This window comes from Nuphar pumila, chromosome 2, assembly GCF_984573655.1.
Source record: "Nuphar pumila chromosome 2, dmNupPumi1.hap1.1, whole genome shotgun sequence".
Taxonomy (NCBI): domain Eukaryota; kingdom Viridiplantae; phylum Streptophyta; class Magnoliopsida; order Nymphaeales; family Nymphaeaceae; genus Nuphar; species Nuphar pumila.
The window spans coordinates 59,964,010-59,985,426 of NC_143250.1; positions in this window are offsets into that span (position 1 = coordinate 59,964,010).

The following is a 21,417-nucleotide window of genomic DNA, read 5'->3' on the forward strand; positions in this document are numbered from 1 at the left end:
AAAAGAAAAGATATAAAGGAAATTAACGTTTCATTTGATAAGCAAAGGTTTGATAACAACTGAATATTTACAAGAACTTGAAAAAGAAAAAGACTCATAGAAGACTGGGCTGACTAGCCCCTACAGGACAACTGACAAAAAGAGACGAAAGCAAACAAAAAACTTTGGCTTTATCAATTCTTTGAGTGGTCCAGGAATGGTTCTGTCAGGACTGCTGGCTGCTTTTCTTCCTCGTCCTCTATCAAAATACTTCTATCAATGCAGTCTTGTATCATGTGCTTGAGGACGAAGCAGTGCTCTGTGTCATGCCCCGTTGCTCTATGAAACTTGCAGAATTGATCTTTGAATTTTCCCAAGATTACGGGAGGATCCGCTATCTTAGGGAGCTTGATCATCCCGTGCTTTAGCAAGTAATCCAGAATTGCTTCCATAGTTTGATCTAAAGGAGTGAAGACTCGATCTTTCTCCCACTTGATGTACTTGGGCTTCTCTTGAAGATCCCCTTTCTGTTGGATGCCAATTGGAAGCGGCTTGTCATTGTTCTTATACGCTCTCTCCTTCTGCCCCTTGCCCTGATCTACTCTCGGGCCACTGCCACTGTTGTTCTTGTTTCCTTTGCTACTACTGCCAAGATTATTGCAGGAGGCCTCAACTGAATGAGCGAACTGCGCCTTCTTTTTCTGGTCTTGGATATTCTTGACTAGAGGCGTGCCCTCGTAAAGTCCGCTTTCTATTCCTGCTTCGAGCCATTCGGCTCGCTCAACCAACTTGATGAAGGATTTCGCCGGGGAAGTGGCGATGAGGCTCCTTATGGGCTGAGAGAAATTATTGAGGATCACCTGCAATGCATGTTCCTCAGGAATGGGTACCTTCATCTTATTACAGGTGCTTCTCCACCTATGAATGAAATCACCTGCCCTTTCATTCTCTCCTTGCTTCAGGTTGTAAAGATGATTTAATGTAGGTGAGGCTTCAGTGTTGAATAAGAAACGCTCGATGAACAGATTTACTACCTTATCGAACTCTCGTAGTTCGATAGGATTTACATGATCAGCATACCATCTGACTGCTACACCCTCCAGACTGCGGGGAAAGCAAATGAACAGAGCCCTGTTGTCTTTTCTGAAACGACTGCACTCTGCATAAAATGTGGCCAAGTGGGCTTTAGGGTTGCCAGTCCCATCAAATTTGAGAAACTTGCGAGGAAGATTCTCTAGGTTATCATCCCCATCTAGACCATCGTAAAAATCTTCGCCACTATAGGTCTGCTTGCCCTTACCCTTGGCTTGAATGTCCTTAATCGCTCGATTCATCTCCTTCATCTGCTTGCTCATCAGGTCCTCTGCTGGAGCCCCAGACTTGGGCTTGTTGACAGATTCAGGCTCTTCCGCAACTATCTTTACAGACTGTCTCGGAGGATTCTGCTTGTAGACAATCTGCTCTTCCTCTTCTGACTCTTCCTCGACTGACTCTGATTCCTCAGAAGTAGTGTCTGGCTGTACCTTCTTCCTGATGATTCTGACTTGCTTCTTTACAGGCTTCTTCCTCAGCTTGCTTTTAGGAACTACCTCTTTCAGCTTGGCCTCGGCTTGCTCTGACATCATCCTTGCCATCATCTTTTGGAACATGTCATACATACCGGGGTCGATGTCATCCTTCTTGTTCTGACTCTGTCCCCTGACTGATTTAGGAGAGCTTATCTCTTCCGCCTCACTGTCGCTGAGTTGAGGAACTGTTTCTTTTCCCCCTCTTGTCGTGACCATTTTTGAAATATCAGAACTCTCTGTGGAGGAAAAGCGGAGGTTTTTAGACCAAAGAAAACTTTTTGGAGAAGTTTTGACAAGAGAGAGGATTTAGGTTGAAATCTAAACAATTGTATCCCATTACTAGGGATCGAGTCGCCACAAAATTTGTGACAATTGCGTTGTTTACTCTGCGAGGGAGAGTAACCAACTAAAAATATGAAAAAGAAAATATTATTTTGAAAAGGATATCTCTTGACGGAAAGAGGATTTTATAAACAAGAATATAAAATCAGAAGAAAATAAGAGAATAAATGAAATTTGAGGATAAATGGTAAGGATTTAAATTTTGAAGAACTTGCAGGCAGGATCAGAAGAATTTTTTGAAGAATTTTTAGAAGAAGAAGAAGAAAAGGATAAAGAAAAATACACCTAGGTTTTAAAAATAAAGAGGACATTTTGAAACATATACCAGGGTTTTGGAAAATATAAGGAAGATATAAAATATCACACAATCCCAGATATACAAGCAAGGATACACAAACAACACTCCCTAAAGCTGACTCTATATGCAATATTTGAAATGGCTGATAGGACCTTAATCCTAACTCTAAGATTTATATCATCTGATTCCAATCAAGGTAAGCCGATATACTCAAGCCGAAGCTCGAAGTATGTGGCATATAAGATATCTCTCCGGTTCTAAGGTAAAGGCTTCCCCAACATCCTTGAGCACCTACCGATATACCTAGGACTATGGCCCTTAGGTACGTGGTAGGGGGGCGCAAACCCAAATAAGTGGTCCAGTTGTGAGGCTCTCTCCCGAACTATGGTTCAGTGAGACAGCCCAGCAACGTGAAGACCAGGACAATGTAGGTAGGGATGTTTTCAAAATATGGTCAACATGCAATAAAAGCAGAAGGCTCTAATGCAAGTCCTAAAGAGATAGATTTAAATAAAGAGAAGCATACACTTGCATACATTGTTTTGCATTCAATCCCTAAAATTGAGGAGAGTTGTATTTAAGACCTAAGTCTAATGTGAACATGGAATAATCTCCTCAATATGGTCCTACCAAACTATACTTAGATCCTATATGCAATGATGTCAGCTTTAGAACAGAATCTAGGCTCCTAAGGTTTGCATGGAAATGAAGCTGACATAGAAAAATAAAGACTTAGATTATATAAAAGCAAAGCAAAGGCATAAATTCAACCAGACGAAGACGAGTCCCATCACGGTCGCCAAAACTGTGATCAACGCAAAAATTTTCCTCTCTTGATAGATTTCTCTATCTTCCTTCTCTTTTCCTTTTCTTACCTCTTATTTTCCTCCTTTTTGAAGGGAGAGGAATAAAAGACAGAAAAGAAAGAGAGAAGAGAAAAGAAAGAAAGAGAGAGAGAAGAGGAACTCTTTTGCGGGTTTTCACTTGACCTTTATTTGAAAATATTTAGAAAATTAACTCGCCTCCGTTTTGAAAATATTTGCGGGAAAATGGAGAGACGGGATTCGCTCGTCAGTACGAGGTTCGACCGTTCCTGGCGCCTTTACCAGGGGTAATCGAACCAAGGATCGAACCTATGCCTTTTGCTTTGCCTAAATATTATCTAAGAATTTATCCTAAAGATCTAAATGCACAGAGAGTCATGCTTGTGCAATGCAAGGATGTGTGCTCTTTTGAAAAATATTTTGAAAATTTCCAAGTATTCTGAGATGAACTTGATAAGGGAGTGAAGAGATGATTTGAATCTAACTTTAGAATTTTGAAATAGATCAGAGAAGTTCTGAGTTTTTGGAAGAATAAATCTTGACTTTGGAAGGAGAATAATTTAAAGCCGAGATAAAAGGGGAAGGAAAGGAAATTTTTCAAGGTTTTTGAACTCGGATTTAGGAAAAGAGATAAGATAAAAGTGTAATTGAATTTAATATTTGAAATTTGGAATGGATCGGAGAAATCCAAATGGTATAGAAATGAATTTAAGAAATCTAGACATGATCTGTAAAGGGGTCTGGAAATGAACTGAAATTGGATTTGAAAGTTGGATTTGAGAACAAAATTTGATTTGAAATCTGGAATTCAAATCCGAAGTTTGGATCTTAAGATGGATTTAGATCTGAAATCTAAGACCCAAAGTAGAATTGGATTGTGGATCCTGAAAAATGGGTTTGGATCTGAAGTCTAAGATCCGAAGTAGAATTGGGTTCTAGATCCTAAGATGGATTTGGATCTGAAGTCTGAGATCCAAATGTAGAATTGGGTTCTGGATCCTAAGATGGATTTGGATCTGAAATCTGAGATCCAAATGTGAAATTGGTTCTGGATCCTAAAATGGATTTGGATCTGAAGTCTGAGATCCAATGTAGAGTTGGACTCTGGATCCTAGGATGGATTTGGAGATGTTAAATTCAGAAAATGAATCAAGAACTTCCAAGTTTTGAATTAAACTTGAAAATTTAAATGTTGAATCTTGAATATAAAATGAGTTTCAAAGTCAATTTAGACTTTGAATTTTGAATTTGGAACAAGAAGATGAATAAGAAATTTCAAAGTTTTGAACTTTTGAAAATGAATTTTGAATTTAAATTGGAAATTTAAAGTTTGAATACAAAATGATTTTGGAATTTCAAAGCCAAATTGGACTTTGAATTTGAGATAGAATTTGGAATTTGAAATATAAGATGATTCTGAAATTTCAAAGTCAAATGGGACCTTGAAATTGATTTCTTGAATCCTTTTGAAAAAATAGAGTTGAATTTGAATTTATGAATAGGATTTGATGAGGGAAAGAATCACTTGGATTTATGAAGAAGAATTTTGAAAATATGATGTGATTCTATCCTAAATGATGAAATGAATTTAAAGAATTTGGATTTAAAGAATTTGGATTTTGGATTTTTGAAAAGCTATTCCATTCTTTAAAAGAATTTAAGATAAGATTGAAAATATAATACATCCTTGACTATGGTCATTGAATATATTATATAATAATCTATATTTAAATTCAGGTGAAGAATAAAACATATTTTTGTGCTTTTATAGAGTTTAAAATGGAATTAACTCTCAATATACCCTGACTATGGCCATTGGTATATATTTTGAGCCAATTCTAAGTTAAACTCTAATAAAAGAAGGAAATATTTGAAAATATGATGATTTTTGAAGAGGATCCGGTGTGGATCCAATGTTATTTTATAAAAGATAAAAATACTAAGTCTTGTTTACATCCCGACTATGGCCGTTGGTGTAAATCATCAACTTAGGATTAGTTTACCTCTTACGAAATGGTGCACGTGCCGTTCGTGTTGCCATTTGTGAGAATTTGAAAAGTAGAGAAAAAAATGCATGAAGAACAAGTAATTCATGATATTCACAATGCTCATTCATTCTTATCTAAAACAGGAAATGTAAATTCTCATTAATATCTAACTATTACAACATCAAATTCCTAATCTGAGAAGGAAAAAGCAATTTCTACTTAATTCCTGCAAAATCCAAGCCAGCACAAGGTAGAAGAAGTAAGAGACATGTTATATCATATTTAATATGCAAGATGATACATATGCTGTATAGAATGCATGATGAACAATTGTTGTGTTATGAAAGTGGCCAGGAATGAATACCATTATAATGCAAAGTATATGCATGATGGTAAGTTGTACAGGAAAGTGCAAATGGATAGCAATGCAAATGAATGGAGTGTGGTTGGTGGCAACGTGAATGGGTGTTACCACGAAGGGTAATGATACAAAACTGGGTTAAATATGATCGAAATAACAAGATATGACAGTTGGGAAGAAATGTGTTCAGGTGCAGCTGCTTATGAGTTGCAAAGGCAGTTGGGTATGGAGGATATGATCGGTACTGGAACATGCACAGTGCTGCTGTGAGCTACAGCTGATACCAAAGCGAATACCTAAACTTATGTGGCTGGGAGCAGATGATGGTGAGGAGCAACATAATGTGCTGCTGTGTAGGTGAAGTGAATGCAATGCAAAGGCTGAAGTGAAGTTACTGCAAGATGTTGCAGTAACGGTGAGTGAATATGATGTAGGCATATAGCGTTTGCTACAGGGGATGTGCTGTGTAGATGTGATGGAGTGTGAACTTCGTGGTGCTAGGCGTGTAACAGTACTTCAGCAGGGTTTTGATGATATTCAATGATGACAGGGGATTGACATAAGGTAAGTGGTGAAGAATCCATCAGCACAGGGGCTGGAGAGAATGCAACAACAGAGAGAGATGGAGGCGTGTAAGATGTGAAATATAACACATATTGACAGGTATGCTATCAAAGTGCAGTAGGCAGAGTGAGTACAACAACGAATGATACATGTAGTGGTTCCATATGCGAAAAATTTGCAATTTAGCAATGATGACATACTTGTAGGATATGCACAAATGATGGGTTTGCACAAGATGAATGATTGACATAAGTGGAGATGTGAAGCAACCCACGGCTGTGTGGTGAGCATGCTGAAGATGGTGTGGGTTTGGCAGTGAGAAATGCACAACAGTGCAGAAAGGTGCATAGTGATATGCTATGCACGTGTACTTGTGTAGTGCAAGGTGCAGGTGAGAGTGATGGCAATGTCGATGGTGATGGCAATATGAGTGATGCAAGATATGCAGAACAGAAGCAAGGAAAATGTACAGGGAATGGTAGGGAAGGAAGGCTGTGCGAGTGCAGAAACAGAACCTCACTGCAGCAGTCAAATGGCAAGTGGCCCATGGTGATGTAAAGGGGGGAGCTGTAACCGATGGAGGCAAGACTGTGAGTGAAGCAGTAACGTTCTATAATATTCAATGAAAGATGGTCATGCCATTGAGCGGTATAGCAGGAGATTGAAACAGGGAGGGTGAATTGGAGATATATACACAGTCAATGGGAAGAATATAGTGGAAATGGATATTTGGGATTGGATGCGAATTATGCATAGATGTGAATAAGGCTAAATGAGGTGGTTTGTGCAAGGCAAGTGTAAACAGTCACTGTTATGTTGTGATTACATAGAATGCTTTGTAAAAGGTGGTGGAATAGATGACCTCTTCATATTGACTATATCTGTATACAACTACACTCAAAGAGAAGAAGAAAGAAGAGAAAAAGAATAAAAAAAAAATAATGATAATAATAACAAGATTGGAGCTATCAACGCACCTGTGGCAAGGTATGGACTCAATTGACTTGGCAGCGATATCCGAAGATGAATTGATCAAAAGATTTTGTCTCAGGCTCCAGCAAAGCAGACAAATCTGAGTTTTTTTTTATCACAGCCAGGGCTTAGAACTTTTCTCTTATTGGCCTTTCGGATTCGAACCCCTTTTTAATGGTTTTGCACAGCTCATGAGAGTGACAAAAGTGATATGCAGACATATGCACAGTAGCAGGATATGTATTGAATGTAATAATATAAAGATCCAGTTAGCTAGATCCTACAAATATTATGACTGGAACAGAGTGCAAATATCATAACATTAAATGAAACTGAACTATTCTCACTAATCTCAGAGAAAGTCTTACAGATATCAACTACATCCCATGCTTTGGGTACATGGTCATGAGTGAGTTTTTACGAATTATTTTCTAGGAAGCAATACTGATATTTCAAGAGGATAAATGATTCCCCTGATTTTATTGGCAAGAATAAGAAAAACCATCTGGAGTGCAGGATATCAGAGTCAGTCCTTACCAATACTCGAGTATAGGTGTGGATGTGGCTAACTCTGATATGAGTTGAACCACTTCATATCCTGAAGGTGATCTAATTTAGCAGAGGTGTTCGGAATATATTTACCCTATAATGATATTTAATAATTACAACACTTAATCAAAGCATGAATCAAAGTGTGGCGATTAATAATAAGATGCATACCCAGGGATGCTAATGAAACAAAATGCTGTAAAAACACTACACAAGACAAATCAGAAGCTAATAAAGGATACGATGAATCAATATCCAACTTGAGGGATTTATACATTCTGTATATAAAACCAAAGCATGATAAAAATTATGAAAATGGGATTCAATGGATGGGTAATATACATTCACAACCATGGTTATGACGCTAAGGTGGGATTATCAGACCCACTATGAACAGATATTCAAATCTACCCATTATGAGAAAGAGTGTTATGGAGCTGATGATCCTGCATTTCGAAATCCAGGTAAACTGGAGATACCATTACCAGACATCCTCAATTCCCAACTGATGGTATCACTGTAAATGTAAACTATCCCGATTGATGGAGTGGGTTCTTGATAAGCAACAGAAGATCGATCTTCTTAAATCGTGGATGCATACCACAGAACAACAACATGAGATGATGCTACCGTTGGACCTAGGAGAAATGAAGCGAACATCACAATACACTACATGCGAGACTCAAGTTTAATTATACATGAATCACCGTGAGATCCATAGAGCTTCAATACTAAGACGATAGGAGATGTGAGGAGAACACCCAGAATGGCAAATATTCACATAAATCAAAAGGACTGCAGAAGGACGACGGAAGGATGTCAGAACATGGTAATTCCAATTTAATGTAGCTGTGGGTGGATCGATCCTGCTATATGCAGGTTGATCCTACCGATCAAGCCTTAAAAAAAAATGCAATCAAAACAAAGAGGTATTGAAAATAAATAAAATCTTTACAGAGAGAAAAAAAAAGGGCAAGAAAAGGGAAATAAATGGTCACTTACCGCGACTTTGCTGCTAGACTGATAAAAAATCGATCAGGAGAAGATGATGTTTCTCTTTGTGCGACTTCTGGTTCAATTGAATTCTGATTTGCCTATATTCTGAAGGAGAAAAAAGGAAGGCTGATGCTCGATCGGTGATCTTGATTCTGTGGAAATCCTCTTCTGCTGAAGAGGAAGAGAAAGAGGGTTAGGCCAACAGAGTTGGGGAGGAATCGGATGCAATGGAGAGGCAGGAGACGGGTCAAGAAGAAGAGGATGGAGGGGTCGAAGATGGATCCGTGAATGAGAAGATGGTGGAGGGGTAGAAGACGACCCCTTCTTCACTCTGCGTGCTTTCCTTTTAAAGGGAAAGAGGAGCCTTCGAGAGAGGCTGTTGGTTGAAGATGAGGGGTTGAGGGAGAAGAAGTTGGTTTGGAGATGAAGGGTCGGCAAGTGAGAGGGAGGATGCACGGGAAAGAGGTCGTTGCCTCTTTTCCAAATTTCCAAAAGAAGGCCCCTTTGAAAAATCTTTTGTAAAAAAATGTTTAAAAGGAGGTTTTTGGCAAAAATTCTATTTTTCAAGTTTTAAAACCATTTGCTTTCCTCAATTTTTTTGAGTTTTGTATTGCTTTCCCATTTTTTTGTATTTTTTAGTAGAAAAACTAAAATTTTAAACAAAACAAAGTTCAAACACTAAATTTTTGTATTTTTCTGAGAAATATTTACAAAGAGTGTTTCTCTGAGAATTTCAGACCATTTTGGAGAAATTTCTTCAGAAAGTGGGTTTGGATCCAAGTTTTTTTTAGAAAATGTTCAAGTTTTGGAACTAGAATCGAAAAATACAACAGGATGGATCCAAACAGATGTCGGAGGGACTGTCCGAGCTATTTAAAAACTATTTTTGGTATTTTCTATAATTTTAATTTAAAATTTGAACAAGGAGACTTAGACTTGGATCTGGACAATGGATCCAGATCCGAAATCAATTTAAACATATGAAATGAATTTGATTTCAGTAAAACTTGAGAAATGAACTGAAATTTGGATTTGAAATGACCCATTTGCTCAAAAAATGAATTTAGGGGCAAAAAGGGAATATTTAAAAGATTTTGAAAAATTTGGGGTGTTCACAATGGTATGCCGACCACATCAACCCGATTGAACTGCGAGAATTTGACAAAGTCATCAACTTGTTCATTGAAAGGTTTCTCTTTAATACTGAGGCTCCGCCTACCCTCAACCACCTATTCAATCTTAAGCAAAATGATAATGAGAGGGCAAAAGATTTCATTCATAGATGGAGATCCACCTGCAACCGGATGAAGGATCTGATATCAGAGGGGCATGCACTCTCAATAATTTTGAACAATTTCTCTCAACCTCTGAAGGGTCTGATCTCCACTTCTCCGTCTAAATCCTTCATCAAGTTAATAGAGCGAGTCGAATGGCTCGAAAGGGGATTAGAGAATGGAACCTATCATGGCATTACCTTGGCAGAAGGCAATCAGGATGTGAAAAAGAAAACCAACTTTACCTTTTCTACCAGTTCCTCCAACAACAATGGCAAAAACAAAAGAGGTGGCAAAAAGAACCACACTGGCAGGTCAGGCAGAGATGATTGTTCCAGTCAAAAGAGTGTGATCAGCAGGCAGAATGACAGCCCTCCCTCGAGCATCCAGTTAGAGTCTAAGCCCCAAGGGAAGCCGAAGCATGATGGTTGGGGATATGACCGCGAGTTTACCCCCTTAGAGCAAACACTTGAGGAAGTTCTTGAGTATATGACAACAAAAGAGATGGTTAAACTTCCCAAGGTAGCAGATCCTCCTGTGACTATGGGAAGGTTCAAGGATCAGTTCTGCAAATTCCATCGGGCGATGGGGCATGACATCGAGCACTGCTTTGTTTTCAAAAACATCGTTCAAGACTGCATTGACAAAAAGCTGATGGTAGAAGATTAAGAAGAAGAGTAGCTACCCGTCCTGGCATAGCTTCCCGAACCATGTCAATATTTTTTTGTTTTCTTTCTCTCTTTTCAGTCACCTAATAGGGACAACTCAGTCCCAGTCTTTTGTGACCTTTGGTCAACAAACTTGTAAATATTTCAGTTGTTATCAATATTTTCTATCAATGAAATGTCAATTTTCTTCGTATCTGTTGATATCAAACACTTCTGTCCTTCGCCACGATGGGGCATATATTTTTGAAAAATTTGTATTTCTCCTATTCTTTTTAAATTAAGGGACAATCTTAAAAACATCATCATGAGAGAAATGATATTACCTATGAGGATTTTTGAAATCCTAACAATCTTGAGAATTTCTGCACAAACTTCTTCATGATCATTAAAAAAATTCAAAATTTTGATCTAATCTTCTTCAAAGTAGACTATTACATTGATTTTCTTAAAATGAGTTTGTAAACCATTATCTTTAAAATTAACCCTCATGATGATCTCTCATGATGATTCTTTTTAAAAGGATCAGATCTCACACTGATCATTTTCCTTACAATGGACTTTCTCCCCAAAAATGATTTCTCACTTATCTTTTAAATAAACATTTTTTCTTTCCAGATCCCATATGCAGGCAGGATCAAAAAAACTCCTTTTTCTCAAAATCTTGTAAATCTTCAGTTAAATTTGATATCTTTATCAGTTTCATTCATTTTATTCATATTTTTATCAAGTTTACATCAATTTTATCAAGCTTTATCAAGTTTAGCAACATTTTCTCAATTCTATTAAAAAATTCTATTCTTTACCCTTTCAGGTTAAGGGATAAACCTGATGCCTCTTTCCCATGAGGTATTTTCTTTATTCTTATTTCCCCCTCAGGTTAAGGGATAAACCTGACCCTCGTTGTTCGAGGTGTTCCCATTCAGGATAAGGGATAATCCTGAGACCCCTCGTAGGAGAAATAATGCTACCTATGAGAATTCTTTTGTAAATACACGTTTTGCCAATCTTTATTGATTCTTTGTAGATTTATATCAATTTTCCTTCATTAAAATTTCTTAAATTTTATGCTTTTTCCCATTCAAGATAAGGGATGATCCTGAGACCTCTCGTAGGGGCAATGACCTTACCTATGAAAATTCTTTTTGCAAATACAAGTCTCATCAAATTGATGTTCTAAAATTTCTTTTCTTAAATTCTATTCTTTCCCCCTCAGGTTAAGGGATAAACCTGACCCTCGTTGTCCGAGGTATTCCCATTCAGGATAAGGGATAATCCTGAGACCTCTCGTAGGAGCAATAATGCTACCTATGAGGTTTCTTTTGTAAAAACAATTTGTCAATTCTCCCCAATTTTATAAAATGTTTATCAATTTCTCTTCTAAATTTCTCCCAAAATTCTATTCTTTCACATTACCCTTTCAGGTTAAGGGATAAACCTGATGCCTCTTTCCATGAGGTATTTCCTTTATTCTTTTTTCCCTTAGGTTAAGGGATAAACCTGACCCTCATTGTCCGAGGTATTCCCATTCAGAATAAGGGATAATCCTGAGACCCCTCGTAGGAGCAACAACGCTACCTATGAGAATTCTTTTGTAAATACAAGTTTTGTTAATCTTTGTTGATTTTCTAGATTTATATTAATTTCCCTTCATTAAATCTTTTTAAATTCTATTCTTATTCCCATTCAGGATAAGAGAAAATCCTGAGACCCCTCGTAGGAGCAATAACGCTACTTGTGAGAATTCTTTGGTAAATACAAGTTTTGCCGATCTTTACTGATTTTTTTAGATTTATAGCAATTTCCCTCCATTAAATTTTCTTAAATTCTATTCTTTATCCCATTCAGGATAAGGGATAATCCTGAGACCTCTCGTAGGGGCAATAATGATTACCTATGAGAATTCTTTTTTGTAAATACAAGTTTCATCAAATTGATTTTCTAAATTTATCTTCCTAAATTTTTATCCTTTCCCCTTTGAGGTTAAGGGATAAACCTGAACCTCGACATTCGAGGTATTCTTTCTCAGGATAAGGGATAATCCTGAGATCGCTCATAGGAGCAACAAATGCTACTTGTGAGAATTCTTTTATAAAGTAAATAAATTTCCTCAAAATTTTCTCCATTGTTTATCAATATTTTATCAAATTTTTCCTTCTATCTGTTTAAATTTTATTCTTTTTCCCGTTCAGGACAAGGGGTTAATCCTGAAAAATTGGACCGCATACAGCCAAATGTGCTGGTCCATCTAAATCCTAAATCCTAAATCTTGTCATATCTCTTTCAAATTCAAATCTCAAGTATATCCTCAAAAATCTCCCTCTTTCCTTTCAAGGTTAAGGGATAAACCTGAATCATTATCTATTATATCCTAAATCCTCATGTCTATCAACCTCATTAAATGTCTATCAATCTCATCAAATGTCTTTTATTATCAAGCCTTCGGGTTGCAATTTCATCAGATGTATATCCTTTTCAAAGCCTTCGGGTTACGATTTCATCAATGTATATCCTCTTCAAAGCCTTCGGGTTACGATTTCATCAATGTATATCCTTGTCAAGCCTTCGGGTTACGATTTCATCAATGTATATCCTTGTCAAGCCTTCAGGGTTACAATTTCATCAATGTATTTCAAGTCCAAAGCCTTCGGGTTACAATTTCATCAAATATCCATCATTTTCAAACCTTCGGGTCACAACTCTATCAATATCAATCATACTTCCAAAAATCCTGCTTTCGAGCTGGTCGGGCAACCAAAATTCTGCTTTCGAGCTGGTCGGGCAAACAAAATCCTGCTTTCGAGCTGGTCGAGCAACCAAAATCCTACTTTCGAGCTGGTACTTCCAAAAATTCTGCTTTCGAGCTGGTGTTATCATCGCAAAATTTTTCCCCTCCCTTGCGAGAGAGAAACGAATTTGCGAGTCAAACTCGACCAAAGTTTTGAAAATGATTTTGAAAATTTACTCGCCTCCGTTTTTAAAATTTGCGGGAAAATTCCGTGGAATGGGATCCGCCTGTCGGTACGAGGTTCAACCGTTCCTGGCACCTTTACCAGGGGTAATTGAACCAAGGACCAATTATGTGCTTTAACTCGACTCAAATATCTAAATTATGCTCTATTTTTCCTAGAATGCACAAAGAATCAGGCTTGTGCTATGAAATTTTGAAAATAATACAAGTTTGAGAAACATAATGTTTGCTTTGGAAAATTGAAATATGCTGGAAAAATGATTGGAAAAGTACTTGAAATTGGGATTCCTGGGAAAATCATTGAAGTTCATTGAAAATCAGAAATTTGCATTGGAAAGTGATTTTTTAGGAAAACTTGAACTTTGGAAAATCGATTTTGAAATTTGGAATTGCTTTTCTGAGAAAATGGATTTGAGAATTCTGAGAAAATCTAAGAAATTCATTGGAAAATGACTTTTGAAATGGAAAATGAATTCTCAGGAAAAATTGGAAAATATGAGAAAATCGATTTCTAAAAACTTGGGATTTTGAAATTTGAGAATTTGAAAACATAGGAAAATCTTGGTTTGAAATTGGGAAATGCTTTGAAATGTCATTTGAAAACTTAGGATTTTGAGAAAATCAGATCCTGAGAAAGACTTGGAAATTCTTGAGAAAACTCAAATTTTTTTGAAATTGAAATTGGAAAATGAATTTGAGAATAATGCCATTTGAATGATATGAATGAATGAATATGAATTTGAAAAGGGAATTTCAATTAAGGAATTGAGAAATCCTTTTGAAACTTTGAAAAATGCAGTTCATTTTGAAGTTAGCCTAAGTGTGTAGGCTGAATGTGGCTAATACGAAGATCATAAATCTTGGTTTTCTTCGTATTCTGACTATGGCCATAAATACGAATCCCACCGAGTTTATAAACTCCATAAAAGCATGTGCACGTGCCATTCGTGTAAACCATAGTGAATTTGAAATAATGTGCATGAATCATACATCACATATTGAAATTTGCATAAATTAAACTATATGCAATGCAACCCTATTCTAAGCAGAAATGTAACTCTTATTCCAAATATTACATTGATTTTTACATGGAATTGAAATAAAATAAATAAAATCTAAGTCTTCTTCTTGAATGTTCCTGCAAAACTAGAAAACAAGGTTAGCACAAAAATGTAGGTTTTTCTGAATTTATCCGAAAATATGGGAAATTATCAGATATTATTCAGATATAAACCCAAAATCATACCCCCTTTGATATAAACATGATGAATAATGAATAAATTTCGAAAATAAACTTGAAAATTCGAAATTGGGGTCAAAATGACCAAAATACCCCTGATGACCTTGAAATCAGGGTTTTCTGAAAGAATTTTTTGTAAATTTTGGAAATTTGAAAATCAAATGAAATAAATCAAACATAATATGATGAAATATGATGATATGCATGAAATTTTGGATAATTAGAAATTGAAATTTCGAAATTTAGGTCAAAATGACCAAAATACCCCCAATAACAAGACTATGGCCTTGAAACCAGGGTTTTCTGAAATAAATTTTGCAAAATTGAAAAATATTAAATGCAAAGGAGATTAAAATTAACCCTAATATGATTTTACATGCTTATGTACATGATAAAAACCCTAAAATGGCGAAAATATCATAAAATATCGAATTTAACCTGATTTTCGCTTGATTTCCGCTTCTGAATTTAAAGATAAACTAACACATGGAGCAAATGAACTTGGAATTAAACCAAATTTGGCATGGACACCTAAAATAACCCTAAAAACAGAATGAAGCTCAAAAATCTAATTTTTTTGTATTTTTAAATATGGAAATTCAAATAAAAACCCTAAATTTCATGATTTTTGCCTAAAATATTGATTCTAAAGGGGATTTAGGATATCAAACTTCCATAAAAATTTCCCAAATTTTATGGGGTGACAGAGGACAGTAAGGCAAGGATTTTGGCCTTTTACACTTTCTGTTTTTGACCTATGGTCGGAGCTGTACCACTCCGGCAAGTCGGATCGGAATCCGGCGACTCTAGTAAATGAAGGAAACAGACAGGTTTCGGTAGAAAATGTGGTAAAAATGGTAGACAGATGGGAAAATGGCTGAAATTGTGGGAAAATGTCCCTGACAAACAGAGGAAGATTTGATATTTTGAGACTATTGGGATTCGGGTTACGGTTTGGAAAAGGCCATACTGTTATCAGAGACCTAAATCTCTGAGATTTCTGGACATTGGAATCTGTTAGACAGAAATAGAAAATCCGGGACAAATAATGGAACAGATCTAAAAATTCCCAAATTTTGGGAAATGACAGGAAATTATGTTATGAACAACTTTCGTGTTGAAAGTTTTTGCAGAAGGGTTATAGATTGGATGGACTTGGTGCATTAAGGTCTGTCTATACCCTGACGAAAGAAAATCGATATTTTCCCAGGGGTCTGAGAAATCCGATTTTTTACAGAGGTCAAAACTAATTGTAAAAATCTCAAAATTTCCAGATCATTAGTAGATTCAATCATGAATCTACTGTGATTTTTGGAGAATGATCCGAATCTCCCACGATGGTGGTGCCGGAGGTTTTAGTCTGCTAAGGAAGAAACTGAAAGTTCCAGAAATACAGAATCCCAGTTTGGGATTTGATTGGTTTAGATGGATTCCGAAATACAAAATGAATCAAATCTTCGACAGTACAATAAATACATATAAACCTAGTTACTCTAAAATTTACAGAATTTTTTTAAATGCAAAAACTCACATAAAATGATGCATGGACTTTATATATAAATGACAATTTATGAATCCTAAATTAAATAACCATAAAACGTATAAAACGAATGATAGCTTATCCTAAATGCACATTTTAATATGAAATGACATGAAAAATGAGAACCAATAAAGGGCATAAACTATTTTTGTTGTTGGCTTGCAAAACGAAAGATCCAATCCATTGAACGGATGGATTTTATCGCTTATTTAGCCCACGCACATAATAATCATATGTTCGATATAGAGGGATGCTTGAAATGAGACTAAATAAATAATAACGAATCTAAAGTATTAAATCTAACCTCAAACGGAAGAGTTTAGCAGACTTAAGGGTCCTACCTTGGATCGGCAAAGAGGTGGCTGTTTGAAGGTGGTGAGGATGGTGCTTCCAGGTGGAGACCGGCTGAAGCAAGGTGGAGCTGATTTGGAAATGGTGGTTGTGGCTGAACCTTGATGTGTTGAAGGAGGGGCTCGGTTGGAGCTTCACCAAGGATTCAATAGTGATGGAGGTTGGGGCAAATAGGGGAGTAGTTGGGGCGTCTTGTTGCAAAGGAGCCGACTGGAGGTGGTGATGATGAGCAATGGAAGGTGTCAGCTGCAACAATGGTTGGAGTTGCTCCTTGATGGCTGCAAGCTGTGTGGAAGATGGCTGCACCTTGGCGTGGCTGTTGGCTAGAGCAGTGAGAGTGGAACCGGTGGAAGAAGCCGTTGGCTGGTGGCTGTTGGCTGGAGCAAGTATCTTGGAGGTGGGCTGCGGCAAGGATGGTGTTGCCTTGGTGCAGCTGAAGCAAGAGGGTTGCAAAGAGTTGGTGCTGGAGTACCAATGGATTTTGATGGTGGCTGCTGCAGGGGTGCTGCTGGAGATGTCACCTAAGCAAGGGAGTTGGGGAGTATCTTGGAGATGCTAGCTGAAGGTGGGCTGACCGGCTGAAGAAGGAAGGTCTGCTAGAGAGCTGTTGATCCCAACCGTATGGTGATTGCTTGGGCTGAAGCTGCAGCCAAGTGGTGGCTGTCGGCTGGAGAAAGGAGCTTGAAAGGGGGCTGCAACAAGGATGGTTGCAATGGAGAGCCAAGAGAGAGAGAGAGAGAGAGAGAGAGAGAGAGAGAGAGAGAGAGAGAGAGAGAGAGAGAGAGAGAGAGAGAGACGTCAAGTTGAATCCTCCCAGCCGTTCTTTTTTTTTTCTTTTCTTTTTATCATAACTTAGGTTTTGATTAACTCAAAACCTAAGTTACTAATAATATCTCATGAAGGCATATACGTGAATGGCTGCAGCCATTGCTTTTGGGGGGAAAATCCAAAGGGAGTAAGGAAGAAAGGGGAAAGAAGGAAGGGAAGGGAAGAAGAAAAGAAAGGGAAGAAGAAGAAAAAGAAAGAAAATGGAAAAAGAAAGGAAAGAAAGAAAAGGAGGGAAAAAGGAAAAGGGAAAGAAAAAAATGAGAAAATGGAAAGTGGGGCTGGAGGCTTGGGTGACCACCTTGTGGGTCCCACCTCCTCTCTAAAAAAATAAAAATAAAAAAAAAATAAAAATCAATAAAAACAAAAATAAACAAATAAAAAGAAGCATTTTTTTTATATAAAATAGAAAAGTAAATGAATGGGCCATCTCAGAGCGGGTCCAAATTCCACATTTGAAATTCATTTTGATGATTAGAGGGGTAAAATAGTCTTTTTAGAAAGTTTCTAGACGAAACGAGCTATTTTTGGCAGTTTTGAAAACGAGCTCGGATTTTGAAGTTCAATACCCCGTTGCGAAGCAAATCCAATGTAGAATTTGAAAAATGTAATTTTGAAAGAAATCCAAATTGTTTTTCTCGAGAAAATGCTTCCAACAAAACGAGCTATTTTTGGCAGTTTTTGAAACGAGCTCGGATTTTGAATTTCAATATCCCATTGCGAAGCAAATCCAATGTAGAATTTAAAAATATATTTTTGAAAGAAATCCATATTGTTTTTCTCGAGAAAATGCTTCCAACCGAAATGAGCTATTTTTGGCAGTTTTTGAAACGAGCTCAGATTTTGAAGTTCAATAGCTCATTGCGAAGCAAATCCAGTGTAAAACTTGAAAATTTGATTTTGAAAGAAATCCAAATTGTTTTTCTTGAGAAAATATTTCCAAATTTAGACTCCCGGGGTGAAAATGTCAATTTTGGAAACCCGAGGTTTGAAATTGATTTCTGAAAACTTTTAAAACTCAATCTGGATTGAAATTTATAAAACTGGAGTTCTGGACTTCGAAAATGAAATGAAATGTGATGAAATGTTATGAAATGCTAAGAAATGATATGAAATGATGAGAAATGACATGCGAAATGCAGACCCTGAATGGAGAATTTTAGATGTTAGACCCCGATTGGCAGCTGTACCAGTTTAAAAAGCATTAAAATTGATAAAATTTGCAAAATAGCTCAAGAAATGGTTTTCGGGACTCTACTGGATCAGAGTGACACTGAAAATTGAGGTTCGAGCTGGATTGAACTGAAATGAGCTGGATTGAGCTGAGTTTTAGAGTTTCAGAACTCAAATGAACTGACCAGGCACTGACTCAACTGACCTTTCCGACTGAATTTTCAAGAAAAGCTGTCATTTTTAGAGAAATGGTACGGAATGGTCACTGGAGTGAAGTGAATTACGAACTTGAGCTGACTTTGAGCTAAAAAAAGGGTCAATAATACTGACATGAACTAAAATCGAAGCTCGAACACTAGCTCAATTGGCTGAACTCAGCTCAATTTCAGCTGAAAGAGCTGAAATGGACTAAAATGGGCTCCTAGACACTTGGAAAGGCTTTTGAACTGAAATTGGAGCGCTTGAACTCGTGGTGAGCTCAAGTTAGACTCTGGGGAACATGACTGACTGGGAATGACTGACTTGGAGACAATTGGCTTGGATTCGAGTGAGAAATGAGCTCATTTTTGAAGAAATGATCCCATTTTGGCAGGAATGGTCAGAAATGAAAATGGTCTGTTCATTGTGAGCTCAGATGAGCTTGAGATGACTGATATTCTAACTGTCTTGAACTGACCAATGAGCTTGGTCGACTCCGACTGACTCGGGTCCGGGATGACCTAGGGGTAAAATGGTAATTTTCCTAATGAAAATGGGTAAAATGGTGATTTTCTGAAACTGACTCGGGGTTTGACTCCTACACTGACCTGACAGGGTTGGCATTGCCTGAGGAGGATTGTTTGAGAATGAGTGAGGAAAATTTGGGGTGTTTACAGCTGGTCGGGCAACCAAAATCCTGTTTTCGAGCTGGTACTTCCAAACAAATCCTGCTTTCGAGCTGGTCGGGCAATCAAATCCTGCTTTCGAGCTGGTACTTCCAATAAATCCTTCTTTCGAGCTGGTCGGGCAAACAAATCCTGCTTTCGAGCTGGTCGGTCAAACAAATCCTGCTTTCGAGCTGGTCGGGCAAACAAATCCTGCTTTCGAGCTGGTACTTCCAAAAAATCCTGCTTTCGAGCTGGTACTTCCAACAAATCCTGCTTTCGAGCTGGTCGGGCAATCAAATCCTGCTTTCGAGCTGGTACTTCCAACAAATCCTGCTTTCGAGCTGGTCGGGCAAACAAATCCTGCTTTCGAGCTGGTCGGTCAAACAAATCATGCTTTCGAGCTGGTCGGGCAAACAAATCCTGCTTTCGAGCTGGTCGGACAATCAAATCCTGCTTTCGAGCTGGTACTTCCAAAAAATCCTGCTTTCGAGCTGGTACTTCCAACAAATCCTGCTTTTGAGCTGGTCGGGCAATAAAATCCTGCTTTTGAGCTGGTCGGGCAATAAAATCCTACTTTCGAGCTGGTCGGGCAATCAAAATCTTGCTTTCGAGCTGGTCGGGCAATCAAATCCTGCTTTTGAGCTGGTCGGGCAAACAAATCCTGCTTTCGAGCTGGTCGAGCAATCAAATCCTGCTTTCGAGCTGGTCGGGCAAACAAATCCTGCTTTCGAGCTGGTCGGGCAACCAAAATCCTGCTTTCGAGCTGGTCGTGCAACCAAAATCCTGCTTTCGAGCTGGTACTTCCAAAAATCCTGCTTTCGAGCTGGTCGGTCAATCAAATCCTGCTTTCGAGCTGGCAGTCAATTAAAATCCTGCTTTCGAGCTGGTGCTTCCAAAAAAAATCTTGCTTTCGAGCTGGTCGGTCAAAACAAAAATCTAAATATTCCTTCCCAAAAGTTGCAACTAAAGGTCACATCAAAATCTATATTGAGTAAATATTTCACATAGAAGTCATGAAAAATTTGCCAATTTGCGAAAAGTATTTGTTGATTCCAATATTTTTACTACACGAAAGAATTACCTCAGATTACCTCTAGTATTTTTCCAAAAGGTGAAACTTTTTGCAAAAAAGAGGTAAAATTCAAATCTTTCTCCTGTTGATCAACCAAAAGGATGAGAGAAATATCCTCGGTATGATTGGCAAAGGAAATATTCGATGACATTGAAAAGCCAGAAACGAATTGATATTGATCATAGCTTTGGCGCGTGTTTAAAGACGTCTATCTGGCAATCAAGCAGTGGAAATATCTCAAGCCATAAAAGAATCTCCTCAAATCCATATCTTCTTATCCATTTTAAAGCTGCAATCAAATATCTGCAAAAGGGATCTCTCAATTGTCGTCAAGATGAAGGCAAATTAAGCGAGTAGACCCCCGGGGCCAAAGAAGATTTGAAACATCTCCAAGATGACGAAGTTTGTGATGGATCCTTCCAGGGAAAGTTCGGATCACCGTCGAGATGAAGGCGGATGTGATGGACCTACCGACAAACCCTAAATGATATTTGATTTCAGCTATCACCTAAAAGACCTTTTGAGCCAATATCATATATAATCCCTGAGAAAAAGAAGGATCAGAGCATCTCCAAGATGAAGGAGCTTGTGACGTACCCTTCCTTGAGAAAGAGAGAAAAGTCAGGACATCTCCAAAATGAAGGATGATGTAAAAGCCCGAAAAGCCCAATGACCCAAAAAGAGTGCAAGAAGATCATCATAGGAAAAACACCCAGATATCAAACTGCCTAAATTGCCAGAAGTCATCTTCTCTTATGCAAAATATCTTTTATCAATATATTTTCACTACTTGCTTTTATGAAATTAAGAATACATCTTTTTCTCCTCATATCAGGGAAATGGATAACTTCCTTAAAGAAAATCATCAGCGCTAAAATTTTGAATTTGACTCTTAAAACCGAGAAGTTAACCTCGTTGGAGGAAATACTCTAGGTAAAAGAGGGAATATCTTTGCACATATGTGCACATTTTCAAGCGTTGAAGTCAACTATAAATTTA